We start from the raw sequence: 16964 nt of genomic DNA, 5'->3' as shown, positions 1-16964 counted from the left end.
CATTACCGCAGCGTCAAGGCCAAGGCTTTTCCTTGCTGTGCGTGTGTGTGTGTGTCTGCGCAGGGCCAATTGGCCTGCACTGATACCCCGCTCTTCCTAGAATCACAATAATTTGAATGCTCCAAAACACTAAGTAGGAGGCAGATCGAGGGCGCTGGGACACTGATGGACATAATTGGTGTATGTGGGTGCTTGTTGCAAGTGTTTTTTGTTAAATAACCTAAACAATGTGTGCACTTTAAAAACTGTCACCATCACACCTTGTGGAGGCCAAAATTAGAGGTTGCGATTAGGTTTTTTGTAGTTCTTGTTTGTTTACATGATCACGGGTGCAGCTCGGTGTGAATAATAACGTTTTTGTCTTTCCCAGCAAACAGACCTTGCGAGGCCATTATCCACGGTGTCAATTAGGACAAACAAAATCATGCAGCGCCGGACTTTTTTGTTTCCTATTCCCGAAAATGCACTTTTTTCACTTGCCATTATTTCCTATTTGAACCCAAATAAGTCACAGGGAATACCCACTGTTCTCTCTGAAGTGTGTATATATTAATGGGGTGTGTTCTAGCGAGCTCTGATTCTGAATAAACACAGCGAGGGGAAAACGTAAATAATTTAAGCACCAGGGAGTTCAAGAGAGGAGATGCGTATGCAGCAGAGCACTTTATCTCGCTGCGCTGCAGAGGATCGAAAGCCTGCGGGAGCTCATCAGTCGAGGGTCATTGGAGCTTTCAAGGTTAGACTGGAAGGCACGACGGCCCTGTTGACAAATCCTCGAAAGTGAAGGAATTAAACAGACAGAAGCAGTAGGCGGACGGAGAGTAAACACGGCGTTTTGCAACCCAGTTGCACGTAGTTGGGTGGATACACGTTTGCCTTGCAGCTGCATTGCCTTGTAAACATGCTACCATCCTGGTTGACTGGGAAAGTGGCCTCCGTTAACCATCGGGGCATTATACCACAGTACGAGGACGTGATTACAATGTGAGGCATAGAGCCTGGCTGACAGAAACCCTAAACCTCCAAACACTTTGACATGAGAGCTCGGTGCCGAGTCAAATGAAGCATATTTATGTTTTAAAAAATACGTTTTTCTATTACTCCCTTTCATCAATGTCCACGGCGCAGCAGATAGCGTTCCTACTATGTTTATTTACTCAGAGGGCCCTACCTCTGGACAGCTCTCATTCAGCACTTAATGTCCATAACGCCTTGGGTAATTGTTGTTTTCCTTTGCCCCTGAAATCTCACCGCTTCACATGACTAAGCTCCTCTGTTCCCTTGTTTATTTTCAAAGGCCTCCACCAGGACAAATACCCTCAGGTCAACTTCAGCGGGGCCAGCGGCCCTCTAAAAAGTGCCCCGAAAAATCTGTTGAGCCGACATAAATTTGTTCCAGTCGGATGAAGAAACAGGAAGAATGTAGACGGGGTCGAGGGAGAGGGAAGAGTCCCGGTAGCGGGACTGACTCAGGTCTTACGCAGACTGGGGGCTTACAGCAGGGATCACTCAGCTTTGGTCCGTTCTTCACCGCTTCAAAGGCTGGGAGGGGAGGTTCTGTGAAATCATACAATAACAGGGGAATATAACCACCCTTTCAAAACACAAGTGGACTAAACTGGATAGGTGGGAACGAGAAAGGAGGAAGGGATGGAGTTTCGCTGCTGATACAAGGGAAGATAGAAACACATGGCCTCTGCGCTGTGGCAACACATGCAGCGGGTGCACAAATATTTCCCGCTTGCTGATTAAAGACGACATTAATGAACTGTATTTTTCAAAGTTCCAGGTTTGGCTGATCGTGCACTTTGTCAACAACGTGGCTCACGTTTACACATATTGTCACATGGGACCTGCCAGTTGAATTTCCCCTCTCTTACTGTCGGCCGCTGAGCTTCTCCAAGTGTAGGCTGAGGTAACTCCTGAAGGGTACCGCAGTAGTAGCTTTTACACGAAAAGTCTGATGATATTCTATGTTTCTCCACCTACAAATTTATCCGACCATCAACTACTGTCCGTGTGTCCGAAGCATGATATATTATTCTCATTCTGTGCCTACTCTGTGCTACATTGTCATCCCAAAACAATTAAAAACCTGTCAGTAGTAGTCAATCCCACACGCGGCGCCGTCCACCAAAATTGTGTGTGGCTGAATTTGGTCGTCAGAATGCTTTTATCCTGACGGAGTACGGTTTGCTAAAAACGTGACCCTTTCTTTCTTTTACTAATAACGGTAAATATTAAAGACTTGTTTGGTGAGTTTTAACACATTTTTGGGGGGTTTGTTGATATGATATTGGATATTGGTAAGATATTACCAGGATTATTGTTTATTGGAGGTAACATTATCAGAAAGTGTTCAAAAACGACAACCCAAGAGAAAGAGAGGGACTGTTTTGATTAACGCTGTGTTGAGTGACATTACAGAGGCGCAGACAGACTCCGCAGCAGCACTGTGTTTCGCACCGGGATAACCCATACAGAACAAAACGCATGACCTCGTCCCACTCAATGGTTTACGGTTTCTTTTTCTATGGCGGCTTTTATGCAGGAAACATTTTGGGGGATGACACTGTGTCGCGTTTCCCTTGGGTAAAGGTAATTCTCACCGCCGACACACAACACATGGAAGCCATCAGCAAAGGGACTCATATTTCTCCCCAATTGCATGGACTCGTCCCTGGTGGCGGTTCTGTGACGTGTTTTATAGATTTGCTACATGTCACCCCATAAATAGGTCAGCTGTGTGAAGTGTCATGTGTCATTCGGTCCTTGCCAGATCTGAAATGTCTTCTCTAATGAGCCCCAGTGATTTTGGAGAGGAAAACACCACAGCCCTTTTTTCAAAACCTCTCTCTGCCTCTGCGAGCCTCGCATGACAGAAACAAAAGCCGTTTGTCCTTTTGGGGATTTATGTGTGTGTGTGTGTAAGTGTGAGTGTTTGTGTGCACTGTATGTGCCATTCTTTTAATTTGTACGCCTCTGTCTCTGCTCTCCTTAATCTTTTATCTCTGTGTTTGCTCATATTAAATCCTTACTCATGACATGGTACGTTTTGCACTGGAGGGGGAACCTGTTCCATTCAGGGTCACATTGTTGTCACAGTAATTCCTTCTAAGAAATATTCAAAATCCTCACCAATAATAAGTCATATGAGCAAATGTGTAGGTGATTTGTAGCCTCTGTATTACTGTTCTTTTATCCCGGGACATTCTGTGGTAGGTTCTCCTGGTTTAGACAGATTGAGAGGACGTCAGCCTCAGAAATACAAAGATGGCAATGCAGGACGATAAAGCGAGCAGATTTCCTAACATGCAGCAACTGACCGAACTGTGAGGATTTCAGTAATCAAAGTTCTTCTAAGTGATGAGTAACATTTTCGCTCCCCCTTCCCCCCCGGCCCCCCTACTGTGCCTGCCTTCCCCTTCCGCCAGGGGCTTCTCAGGACCTCATTCCCTATCTCTGCTCCCGACACAGCCAGAGTGGGGGAGGGGGGCGGGGGATTTCCCATAACTGTGATATTGCGTGTGATATTGACATTGGCGTGTGATAGAGAGGATGATGATGGGAAATCTTTGTTTTCCTTTTGATAATCTGTGTTTTCGTTTTTTTCCCTTTGGTTTACTATTTTTTTTGGAAAGCCTGCCATATTAATCAGTGAAACACATGTGAGCGGCGCTCCCTGGAGCCTTAGGTTCAATAGACTTGACACAAATCTTCCAGATTTAGGGTCTCTCCTCTTTTTACGTAAAAGTCATTATCCGATAAAGAAAACAACGTGGCTCAAAACTGCCTAATAACAAGATTTTGCTCGTTGAAATAACACAGTTTTTAAGGAATTGTCATTAGTCAGCACTCTATCTGTTGCTTATTTTTCCCAAAGTTTGAAAGACATGTCAAAAACAATGGAGCTCAAGGAATGGATCTGAATGGGGCTCGGTTCTGCATGAACGAGTCAGTGGAATCAGTTTGAAGTTCATGTCGGGTCATTGTGGTGTGGAAGATAATAAAGACCTTGCCTGTGTCATAATCACCTACTAGATGTATGGGACACAAAGCACTGCTACAATAAAAGGTGGGTGCCGAGCCGGTCGAGCAGCATTCCTCGACCACACAAAAAATCTAAATTATTGGTGTAGAAGTTGTGTTTTGATCAGTGTTCAACACTCCACACCATTGAAGGCGTACGGCCATGTTTTTCGGAGGTGAGGCACGCCGGTGTCCGGGGGTTCTCACCTCATGGCACTACGGAACTATGCACATTCATTTAATTCACTGACACATTAACCTCTAAATGAGCTCTGCCGTGGAGCCCTTAATCTGCCTTTGGCCACACAGACGCTTTAATTCCCCCACACGCGCTCACAAGCCAACGCGCACACACCCAAACCCACACACACCAACTCAATGAAAGGCAGCGCAGGGGTCAAAGGGCAGGGTTTGACCGTTAGTGCTGCCGACACTGAACTCATTTAACTCCCCGCTGAAGGATGTGTGCATTGTGTGTTTGTCTCTATGCATCTATGTGTGTGTGTGTGTGTGTGTGTGTGTGTGTGTGTGTGTGTGTGTGTGTGTGTGTGTGTGTGTGTGTGTGTGTGTTTGTGATTGCATGTGTGCTCGAGAAGGGAGGAGAGGAGAGAGGGCACTTTTATATGGGTGGGGTATTCACTTGTATAAGATGCTGGCAGCTCCCATAGTGTTGCAGTCAATGGAATTTTTGGTTAATCCTCATTGAAACTGGGAGCTCCTTTCATGTTAGGACGCCAAAGTGACCCACCGTGACCTTTTGTCCTCTCTCTTTGAGGCCTCGCTTTAACAATTAGCCCACGCTTATAATGCCGACGCATGGAGAGCAGGGGACCGGTGTTCCTATGGCCCCAATACCCCTCCAGGGTCTGCGGAGCTCCATCATCACCACCCAAACTGGCACATCCTGAATCAAAAAGAGGGTGCAAGAAGAAGAAAGAACGAGAACAAGCAAGAGGGAAAGCAGAGAAAAGGGGGGGGGGATGGATAATAGAGGAAATCCTTGAGACTGGTGATGGAGGGAAAAGTGGAAGGAGGAAGGGAAGGGAAAGAAAAAAATGAGAAAGAGAAAAATACCACAGCGGCAGTCAGCATGGCGTATAAAAGCCACTCTTAAGATAAGGTTTGCCCGAATATGTTTTTGATGGTGTCTCGGAGTCCGCAGCGAACTTTGGAGAGGTTGCCAACTCACAACCGCAGGCGTCCGCAGATGTTCGAGATATTCGGGTGGGTAAATTACCCTACATCATATATGTCAAACTCAAGGCCCGCGGGCCATATCCGGCCCGGCATGCAATTATATCTGGCCCGCGAGATCATTTTATATTATTGTTACTAATGGCCCGACGATATGAAGCGCTGATAACCAAATAAACTACAGATCCCATAATGCAGCGCTTCAGCTCCCTTGCCGAGCGCTTTCGGTGGCGTTTCTGGCTGACATAACCGCACGTCTCAATGCCGTAAACCTCCAGCTCCAGGGACGTGACCGCATGATCACTGACCTGTATGACGCAGTGAAGGCATTTCCAGTGAAGCTGATTTTATGGGAGACACAAATGCACCAGTGCAACTTGCCCCACTTTCCCTGTTGCCAAGTAATGCGGCACAACGGTGTTCCCAAATACGCACTTTGCTGATAAACTGAGCGCGCTGCGCACGGAGTTCGCACGGCGCTTTGGTGATTTTGAGGAACAAAATAATAATTTTGAGTTGTTTCGCAACCCATTTGCTTTCGACGCGGAAACTGCACCTGTGCAGATTCAGATGGAGCTGATTGAGCTGCAGTGTGATGGGACACTAAAGACAAAGTACGACACTGTTTATTCACTCCATTCCCGCAGCAATGCCCCAGCTCCGTCTACATGCGGCTCGAACCTTGTGCATGTTTGGTAGCACATATCTGTGTGAGAAGCTGTTCTCAGTGATGAAAACAATACCGCACACAGGAGTCGTCTCACTGATGAGCACCTTCAGTCCATCCTGAGAGTCTCCACAACACGGGACCTCACGAAAAACATAAACCAACTTGTTGCCAAAAAAAGATGCCAAGCATCCAGCTCTGATAAAATGGCATAAGAGAAAAGAAAACTGAATGTTTTTACATTACAGGTCATTTAGCAGACGCTTTTATCCAAAGCGACTTACATTACACTTTATGCCCATGGCTTTTTCACACTTTTGACTGGGAAGCAATTAGGGGTTAGGAGTCTTGCTCAGGGACACTTCGACATGGAACATGGGGCAGCCTCGAATCGAACCAACAGACTATTTCTTCCCAGCACATCTTCTCCAACCCCTGCGCCACGACGGTTTCCAGGTTCTATTTTGTTTTGCAGTATCTTCATATTTCTAACTTGTATAATTTTGACAGGAGATATTTTTATGGAGAGTAAAATCATTTGTGATATTTAAAATCTAAGGGCTTTTTTTATATAAAATGACAAAAGCAAGAAACTCAAATGTTTTGATTCGTTATTTTAATGTTTACTTAAAGCACAAGCACTGTCACAATTTTTATTTATTTTTTCAGGCGGTTTTTTGCAGCATGTTCATATTTTTAACTTGTATAATTTTGACTGGATATATTTTTATGGAGAGCAAGATATTTTAAGTTATTTGAAGTTTAAGTTTATTTATTGCAGAATAACATTCCTGTCTGTTTGTATTTATATTTATGTTAAAAGAAACATTTAGTTTTAGTGTGTTCAATAAATGTTTATTCTGTTCGGCCCGCGACCTGAAGTGTGTTTTGAATTTTGGCCCCCTGTGCAATTGAGTTTGACACCCCTGCCCTACATGGTCGTGCGTCTGGCAGAAGTCTGCAGCCATGTGGGCTAATAAAGCCTACACACACACACACACACACACACACACACACACACATATCAAACAAATAAAAAAAACAATCACACAAATGAGGCAGAGGATATCGGGGCTCTGATCAACCTATCCAGAAATCTTTGACCTTCTTATTCCGAGATTACAGTGGCGTGCTGAAAAATCAAGACAAATTGCTTGCCAAAGTGTTTGTGTTCGCTTATTGAAGTCAGTGTGCGCTTAGGTACGTGCGATGCGCGCCGATGGAGAGGGAATGTGTGTGTGAAAGTGAGAGTGTGTCATTGTGCAAACGCTAACACATAGGCATTCATTATTCATGAATGTGTGTGACTGCGTGCCAAAAACATATCGTTTCAGACAAAGGCCATTTCTCTCGTGTGCGGGTGTCTGTGTGTGTGTGTGTATACTTCAAAAACACACACTCACTGAACTCCCGTCATACCCTTCCAACATATGCTATGAGTTTGGCCCGTGTCCCAAGGAGCACTGCCAGCCCAGACAGCCCCGACCAATCAAACAATCCAAACGTTGAATTGCTCTCAAGCACTGGAGTCATTTGAAATGCGATACGGGAAGTATAGAATTCAGCCATATAGACGCAGATTTTTAGATTTATAAAAAGCTCCCTGGATAACGTTTCGTTCTAACCACGAATGCAGGAAGCATTCTTCAGCCCTTTTACACCCTCTCGGTATCAATCACGTTTTCTCTGAGTACTAAATCTCTCCAAGAGGCCTCCAGGAAGATGCCAAGTAGAAGTGCACAGGCTTATATTGTTTTACCCGTTTTAGGCAAATAAACCGTCTTCAAACACTGTTTTCTCTTCTGGCCGGTGATGAATCCGTGTTGAACGACTGATGCATGCGCTCGCACGCAGCAATCAATTGATCCTAACAGGACATTTTTTACTTGAAAAGGTGAGATCATTATTTCGTGTTTTCCTTCAATTCAAGTAATTTGAATAAGAAACAAGAGAAACCGCTCGAGAGATTCAACTCATGTCAATGAGTTTTCTTTGGAGAAACTGGATATTATTGGCCAGTTACGTGCAGAGAGGAAGGGAAGGATTAGAAGAGGGGCCGTATGCTAAAATAAAATAAAAAAAGCTCGCTCTCTCCCTCTCTTTCTTTACCTTGCATAAGCGCACAAAGGAGCAGTGTTGGGTAGCACGTTGCAATAACGATACAGCCACATGCACGTAACATTTTTCTGACCTAATACAAAGCAGACACAAGAATGCGTGCACATATGGAATGGGGTGAATGGGAATGCACCTCCATGCAATTCCCCTCCTATTCTCTTTTTACCATTCACACCTTTCTGTCTCTCTCGTTTTCTTGATAACTTGTGAATCGGTGGGTATGCGGCTGACTCGCGTCAGGATAATGTTTCACTGTTTGTGTATTTCGTCTGAGACTTCAAAGATCCCGGCGCACCAAATCTCCTGTAATAATGGCTGAGGATTGTTGTGTTCAAAAATGAAGAAACGCCAGACGGACAGAGGTCATCGCTGATCAAAAGGTTAAAATCAAATGTATTTAATAAAAGAGACGGTGTTGTGGTAAAAAGAACATCTCAGCTGAGGAGCCGCAGGTCTCAGCAACCAACAGGTCCCAGGTCAGTCCTTTGACCATCCCTAGTGCCCGTCTGTAGCCTCCACCAGCCAACTCCAGAACAATGGTTCCTACAGGTATTTATAACAATGCTTAAAGGTGTGAAAGTTAGTGTCCACACCTCTGGGAGTCTTCTGGTGAGTTCAATGTAACTCGGATTTCGAATGATCCTTAGTCAATATCAGTTGTTGTTCAAGTATTACATGCAAGCATTCCAGTTGATTACATTACATCAAATACAATCATAACTGTACATTGATATTATTCTATTACAGTTGCAGAATTACAGTGGTTTTACAATATTGTCATTACTTTATTGATTACACAGTTCCAGAATCATGGCTGTATTCTGGTGTACACTATATGCATTTTTATTAATTTTATGAACCGGGTCGTCAATTTGTTTCTAATATCCTACAGGAGCCATATTGTCCGTGATGTGGTTATGACATTTACCATAATTCTCATCAACGCCCAAGACATTTAGGACTAATCCAATGAGCACACGTGCTCGCCAGCATCACTTACCTCCCTCGACAGCTTAACAAAGCAAGTCTCACTGTCTGTTTTTTTCCAGCCTTAATGAAGGGTTACTGGTGAAGCAAGGAGGCATCAAGCAGGTGTGTGTTTGTTTGTGCACACACACGCACGCATGCAAGGAGAGGCAGGCATGCGCACAAGTTCAGATCTTTATTTCTGTGAATGAATCTGATGAATGCGCTTTGTTCAGTCCCTGGATGTTAGTCAACAGCTATTATCTGAGTCGGTACCGTTTGTCTGAAAAAGGGGGGAAAAAAATATCTAAGCCGAGTTAAATATCTCTGTGCACATATTCAGAAATGATATTGAGCTTCGCTTTGGAGAGGCTCTCTAGAAACACACGGGTAGGAGAACATGTGGTTCTGCGCGGCACCAACTCCAGCTGACTCCGTTGTACTATGTTGAACTCCCGCTAATCCTCAAAAAACCAAGTCGAGGAGTTGTAAACTGGAGGAACACCTCATTCTGCCTCATTCACGTGCCCATGTAAGAAACCCCCCCTTTTCAGGAATAAGTCTATAAGAAATCTCTATTTATGGTAAGTTATTCAGAAGGAGCTCTGGGGTTGAAGGGATGACTTGTTCTTAAAAGCACACACTGTACTGGGTGTTTAATAGCCAGGCCCCCCCACCATCTTCCCTGTTACCCAACCCCCACCCATATGCTGTTGTGTCCTCATCTTCCCTCCTCCATCATTTTTTTTTATGAACCCTCTTCTCACTGTCCTCATGACCTCCCTCAGCCTGTCTCTTTCCTCTCCCGGTTTGTCCTCCTCTTATCTAACTCTCGCCGCGGTAACATTTCTAAGTGAGAGCACCAGAAAACTGATTTATGGAGAGGCCATCACCAGACGGCAACCATTCCTGACTGCGGCCAGAGACAGATAAAACCACACCCAGAAGGCAGCATTGTTCCCACTCCAGAAAACACCCACAAGTGGGATAAATAGTGTTGCCTTTTTTCATGGCAGCGCTTTTTGTTTGCCTGCAGATCGTGCTTTGATCAAAATAGAGCAGATCTATGAATAGAATAAACCATAACACTGCCTCGCTGTTTGTCGACTGAATTCATATGTCACCAATATTTATAAACATATGCAAACGTTTTAAAGCGCAAGCCCATTGTTTTGAATGGAGGATTTCCACCTAATAGCTGTTATGTGCATTGCACCAGCCATTCTGATTGAATAAATAAAAGCCCAAAAAATAATAGAAGGACAAAAGGGGGAAAACTGGTCTTGAATACCAGTATTGGGACTAAATTTAGCAAAATCCGTATTTCCACAGTATAAAATCCATCACTGCAACAACATAATCATATATGACATTTCGTCTTGTAGTCTCTTTTTAAAACAGTTGTTTAAATCTGTTGATTGAGGTTCAGATTGATGAGGCCTCAGAGATCAGGCATGAATGTAAATAAACCGGAGGGCACTCTGGTTAGATTAGTAATATGATTATTTACAGAAATCCCCAACAAAACATGGTTTGGCTTTTGTGCTGATGTTTTATTTGTAGCAGGGATGATTGTTTTCCGCTGTCTTGGTTACATCCTGTTGTCCCTGGTCTATTCCTGGAGGTGTGGTCAGATCCGGTCAGTTCCGGCTTGGTCAGTTTTGTGGCTGTTTAATCAGACCTCTCGTAGGCTGCAGAGGTAGACAACAGATGCCGGTGGGAGTGAATCATTCCGCATTGAATCCTACCACATGTCTGGAATACAATGCCCACTGAGGCCAGACACAATACCCACACATAAACATGGCAACCAAGCCAACTCGCTGGCGACACTGGCAAGAAACACAGTGGTGCCCCCCCCCCCCTGTGTACACACAAACAAACAAAAAAGAAGGGAAAATAGTGGTTTCCCTTTCATCTTTGCGACATTTCCAACATGTGTTGATTTATCGGAATCCTCTTACACAACGCCTGCCATTTCAGTTCTTTCCGTCCTTTTCTATTCCTCAGTCCGTTGTGTTCCTGGAAGCTTATTTGGAATCACAGCCAGTCACAAGTGAATCAGCGAGGCGGCGAGCCATAAGGTAAATTCCAACCCATAGTGGGGTTTTTGTTGTTCAAATGTTGCTCCTGCCGGAACGGGTGGGGGTGTTAGGTGGTTTGGGGGTGTTGTCACATTGACGTCTGCCAGCACGGAAAAGACATCGAGGGGCTCTACGCCATCTCCAGCCCCACTAGGAACATATCACACATTGGTTTAAAAGGGCAAAGTCACTCGCACACTAATGGAGACACACAAACACAATTGCTAACATCTTGCGTCTCACTCGCCCCCAACCCCCTCCCCCTTGCACACACATACAGACTTGCATGCGTACACACCAGCAGACACATGTGCATACGCTCACAGACATCGGCCTAATTATACACAGAAGTTGCTACGGCCATTTCCAAGAGGCTATTTACCCTTGTATTTATTTGTCTTTTTTCAAAATTTGATTTATGTCTCAGACTTACTGGAAGCGCACGTTGGCAAGTGCCAGGGAAAGCATTTGGGTCCACTTTAAAAATGATATGAGGCTAGACAGACTGGAAGATGAAAGGAATTGCAGGAAACAAACAAAACACAATGAATTGCCATAATACAGATCAGATTGGGGAGGGAATACACAGAAGAAGAGACAAAGAAAAAAAGAGGAGAGGAAGGAACAATCTGCTGTAAACTTCTTTGGTAGTAAATCACAACCAAATGGCTCGAGAACGAGTGGCGCAACGGTGGAAGTGCTGAGAGATCCTTTGCTGTGCACGGATGGATGAGCTGGAGGTGTGTGAGATAATAAACCGTAAAAAAAAAAAGTTTGCCCCTCGCCTTCCAGGAATTAGAGCGTTTAGCAGTCGGCACAGTTTACGTAGCCGCGGGCGGCTGGCTGAGAAAGTACAGTTGTTTCATCGGCTTGAATTTTTGCTCAACTCAAAGAAAGTGAGTAAATGTACGTGTGTCCATTTGTCACATCACGCGTCCACTGACTCTGTGTGCCGTGTGCACCGTGTGTGCTGTGCGTCAGTGATTTGCGTGAGTCCCGTGGCGCGGTCTCTCCCCCTGAGCTTGGCAGCGTACACACACACACACACACACACACACGCACTCACAGTGTAGGTTCAACAGTGGCTAGATGAGGGCAACATGCAGCAGCATTTTCTTATTTATGGCCTATAAAATCCTGTGTAATTTGGTGGTTAACTCTAATGGGTAATAGGTGAAATCCCTCTTTGTCTTCCTCTTTAATCGTTTCCACATTAAATGGGGGCAACTGTCAAAATAAGATGATGTCATCGTTAGGTCGCCACTTGCTGCCACCGTCCAACACTTGACTTTAAGTATTTACACATCAGATACGTTCCAACATGGCTGTGGCTGAAGTGTCTGTCTTTCTACCGTGAAGGAATAAAGTCAGACATTTACACTTTAGCCTCTCTGCTAAAACTGCTTCCTTAAACGCTGTCTCGCCAAATGAATGCCGCTCGACTTTTTGTGGGTTACGCCACTCGGCTCTGCCCTAATAAATCTGTCGGGCCTCATGAAGGCAGAGTGTGTTCACATTATCATTGAGATCGTCCGGCTCCATGTAACCTAAACTTGACCTTTGCGGCGGACGTAAGGAGGTGTGCGGGACCAATCCTGCGGGTGTTTGTGCCGCCTGTTCTGTCCTGGCACGTCAGCGGAGCACTTATTTTCCGTTAAGGCTGTCTCAGGTCTGAAGGAGAGAAAGCTCTGCCCTTAAAGTATATTAGGAAAATTTGACCGTATACGGTCTGAATTAATTTCATCCATTGATCGCACAGGCAGAGTTCACTGTAAATCATTAAACCTTCCAAACTACGGACACTTGACGTGGCCTCTGGGCAATTTGGCTGGTTCAGCATTCAACATTAACGCTAGTGGAAGGTCACTTCTCATTAGCTTCTGTGGTCCATATCCACAGTCAAAACCTACCTATACTGTAAAATCTAATTAGTTGACCATACTTTAAAAAAGTATGCAAACTCGTTGCCTCAAAAAAAGTAAGGTAAGTAATCTTAAGATTAGTGAGTTAGAAAAGCTTGTTCATTTTAAGTGTGCAGTACTAAATCAAGTAGTACAACTAAAACAAAAAAAATAAGTGTAACTTAATAACAATGCTTAGTTTTAACTTAATTACTTGATACAAATTTAACCCCACTTAGAATTACTAAATACCTACAACTTACTACTCACTCATTTTTCAAGTTCACTTAAATTAAACAAACTAATTTCCTTGAATGGGTCCTTGTCCCTTTTCTCTCTCTCTCCCCTATTTCTTATCTATTTTAGCTGTTGTTACCTAATAAAGGCAAAAACACCACAACAATATACTTTAAAAGAACACTCACTGGGTTGATTCAGATGCATTACAACTTTTATTAAAAAAAAAAAAAAATTGCATCATTTTCAGATCTAACCAAAAACATTTGACATTGTTATTACTTCTGATTCCAATTCTCCAATATAAAATTTACTCATGTAATAACCTTACAATAATCAATAAAATTACTATTATTCAGCGGTGTTCTGTTCCCAAGAATCAAAACAGCAGACAAATCACAAACTTGTGGTTTGATTGGACTGTGTACCATGACATGGACGAGTAGAAAATAAATCCACATTTTTGTGAACTAATTCTATGCATGTAACAGTCTCACAATATTAAACAGGTAAACACCTGATAACTACAGGACTTCAGTGGCACTATTTCCCCCATTAGCATACCAGCATAACATGGTACAGACTTGAATGGATTTTTTTTTTCAAATTAAGATACAAGTAAACAAGTTGCATGAAAGCATCAAACTTTATCTAATAACGGGAGAACATTATTATAACTTTTAAATTGTTGACAGCTGATTTAGCTCTTTACTAGTCTAATCCAGAAGACTGTTCTTCAGAGTTAACAGTTTTAGTGGGAGGTTTTTCTTTTCCAGTCCAAGCATCACAGTCTGAATGAAGTTGTGTCTTTGCAAAGCATTTTGGGTAATCCAATGCAAAGCATATGTTAGCCCAAATAACAGACAAACTGCCTGAGGCAAGTTTTTAATGTGATCCATGACGATACCTCCCTCCAGAATCATGGCAGTTGAGATGGGCTGGAGGTCCACTGAACTTGGACCCTCGTGAGGACCATCTTCACTGACAACTGTCAACACACCAACAGTGATGCATTCTAGGGCCTCGTCTCTTGCTGTATCCTAGACACACACACACACACACACACACACACACACACACACATTCGTCAGTATTGGCAATTTATGCTCTTCTAAAACACGAATTTTTAGTGTTAAAAGCATTTGCTAGAGAATATGATTTTAAATATGTGTTCACATGGATTGTCCAACAAAATAAGTTTGGTATGGTTAAACTGAAGCTGGTGTCCACAAGGTCCATATATTCTTGAACAGTGACACCGACCTTTTAACCTAGACTTCTGCTCCTTAGATTTAAAATGAATTAATGTACATGTTTATGTACGGGCTGTTTAAATACCTCTCATATTATTATACAAAATGTATGTTGTATATTGTGCAGATAGAATCACATCTTCTGTCAGCACAGGTATAGTTTTATATTAATACACACCAAACTTTTACTTATGTGTAAGTACTTACAGAGCATGTCTTGAAGAATTCACTGGCGTCGTCACCAAGTATTATCAAAATGCCTTTGAGGACAACAGAGCGAAGTACTGTCACGTCTGGTGTCTAATGATACAGAGAGAGAGAAAAGACCAGTTAACTGAGTTATTTGGCACACGCACAGGTCAGACAGAAAATAGAACAGGTTGGTCTGGATCATCTCATTTAGAACTTGATTGATGAAGTATCATACAGATCAAAAGCAAAATTAACCTACTTACCATCCAGCTCATGTGCTGCATCAGCTCACTGAGTTTCCGGCCAACAGTTCCTTTTTTTGTTTTGAAAATGTCTATGAGCCGCGGGGTGTACTGGTCCAGAGCCTCAAAGAAGTCTCCCTCAAGATTCTTACTGGCGATTCGATTAAACTCGGCAAACACCTTAAAAAGTAGAGAGAGGGGTGGGTAGTGATGGAGAGGTGTTAACATTTCAACTGTGTTTGGATTTCTAGCCACACACCTTAAATGTATTTTTGACTGGCATTATTTTATTGGTTGAGAACAAAAATATCTTACCTGTCGCTCTGTGAAGAGTGCTGGCCATCGTTCAACCATGTTGTGTACAGCAGGCTCCTTTTTTTACAATGGAAAGCAGTTTCACTCACGTTCCTTAGGTCCTTTTGAGTGTGCCATGTTGATAAGTGGACTTTGAGGTCATTGAAAGATTTAAATGTGCACAGACACTCCTTATGAAGGCACGGTAGTGGTGATATTCGGGTGTGGCACCCATGCATTACGCTTAAGTAAATAGCCCCTCTTTTCAGCACAAAATGTGCAGTACTTACACGTCCGCTGCATAGGAAGTCTTCTTAAAAATCTGAAAGGTAAGAAAAGATAAGTTTAACATCAAGGCCAGCAAAATGCAGTATCAGATTTGAAATACCAGAGCTATAGAAAAATAAATAAAAAAATGTATCTAATTGTCAGCTGTAATGAACGCTGCAGTACAAAAGGTAAATGATAAACAACTCAATTATGTGGCTGGACATTAAGGGAACTGTGGATTGATCACTATATGTCTGAGCCTGTAAGGGGACAGTTAAAAAGAATAGAACAATTTAACACAACCAAAGCTGACCACAACGCACAAACATCTTGAGTCCAGTACAAGTAAAAACTGTATCATAGGCCTATTACCCACAAAGACAGTATTATAATGTACATATTCTAGACAACATGACCTTAAAGAATAACCTTAACTTAGGCCACTGAGTATACGTTCCCTATGATAAACTGGGTGTTAAGATCTTTTCAGATAGGGAGTCTGATCCGTGGGCTCACTGCGTTCCTCGTGTAACCAGACAAGCACTGCGCTACTAACTGTGGGCGCGGTACACGTGCTACAATGGAAAGTGAGCTAAATACATTGGGGGTTAGATAAAATAGGGTTAAATAAAATAGCATTAAGTTAGTTGACTGTGGTGATATTCCCAGTCACCCACTGTCTTTGACAAGCACAGACTGCTTTTTTGGTGGCTAAATTTAGCTAAGTTAGCATAGTGCCAAACCTAGCAGCCTAGCTTAAACTAGCTTAAACTAAAATGATATATCAAGACTTGCTCTGGTGTTCTGCCATGTGAATGTCCTCCTGTTCATGGAAACTCACAAACCGCCGGAATCAGTCTCTCATCGTGAGTCAGTACTCAATAAATCATTGGGCTCTCCGACAGCAGGTGTGTTCATGCACGTGACAGCACGCCCGCAACCGTTACACTAACGTTTCTCCTCAACTTTAACGTGACAGTCCTTAATGTTCCCTATTTACAACACTGATGAAGAAATATAGAAAAAATAATAAAGCATTGACCAAGCTTCATCCAACGTTACCAGCTAGCGTTAGCCGACATTACTACACACACCATTAGCAAGCACGAAAAACATGGCGCTTACTTACAGAAAGAAACGGTCTAAACAAGAGTCAAATATTACTCACCAAATGAGCGTGTCAAGCACAAGAATGCTGATAAACGGTGCAAAGTGCCGGTGCAGAGATTAGGTGCAGCTCATATGGTCCAGCTCCTCCAATAAGTTCAGCTCCGCGTTGGTCGTTGCGGGCACGGACCGTCACGTGGAGAGAGGACGGATTTGCGCCAATAGTTTGAAAAAAAAAAGAAAAAGTACTACTACCACTCCGTGAAACTACTCTGTTACAATACAAGTACACGTCCTGCAGTGACATTTTCAAATAAGTAAAAACATATGACCACAAAAATAAATACTTAATACTTAAATAAAAAGTAGCATACTCAATAGAGGAAAATGTCTCTTGTGGTTATTATTAT

At 43.2% G+C, this 16964-nt stretch overlaps 1 long non-coding RNA gene across 1 annotated transcript; it reads right to left on the bottom strand.

Annotated features, from left to right (window-relative positions):
- Positions 1 to 13392: 13392 nt before the first annotated feature.
- On the bottom strand, positions 13393 to 16761 carry LOC144390934 (uncharacterized). The gene is made up of 5 exons (XR_013454763.1): positions 16616 to 16761; positions 15199 to 15499; positions 14905 to 15063; positions 14657 to 14749; positions 13393 to 14236 (listed from the first exon to the last, which is right to left on the bottom strand). It is a non-coding gene; the product is annotated as an uncharacterized LOC144390934 (long non-coding RNA).
- Positions 16762 to 16964: the final 203 nt, after the last annotated feature.

The sequence above is a fragment of the Gasterosteus aculeatus genome, chromosome Y (assembly GCF_964276395.1).
Source record: "Gasterosteus aculeatus chromosome Y, fGasAcu3.hap1.1, whole genome shotgun sequence".
NCBI lineage: Eukaryota > Metazoa > Chordata > Actinopteri > Perciformes > Gasterosteidae > Gasterosteus > Gasterosteus aculeatus.
This window is presented reverse-complemented; position numbering and strand designations above follow the sequence as displayed.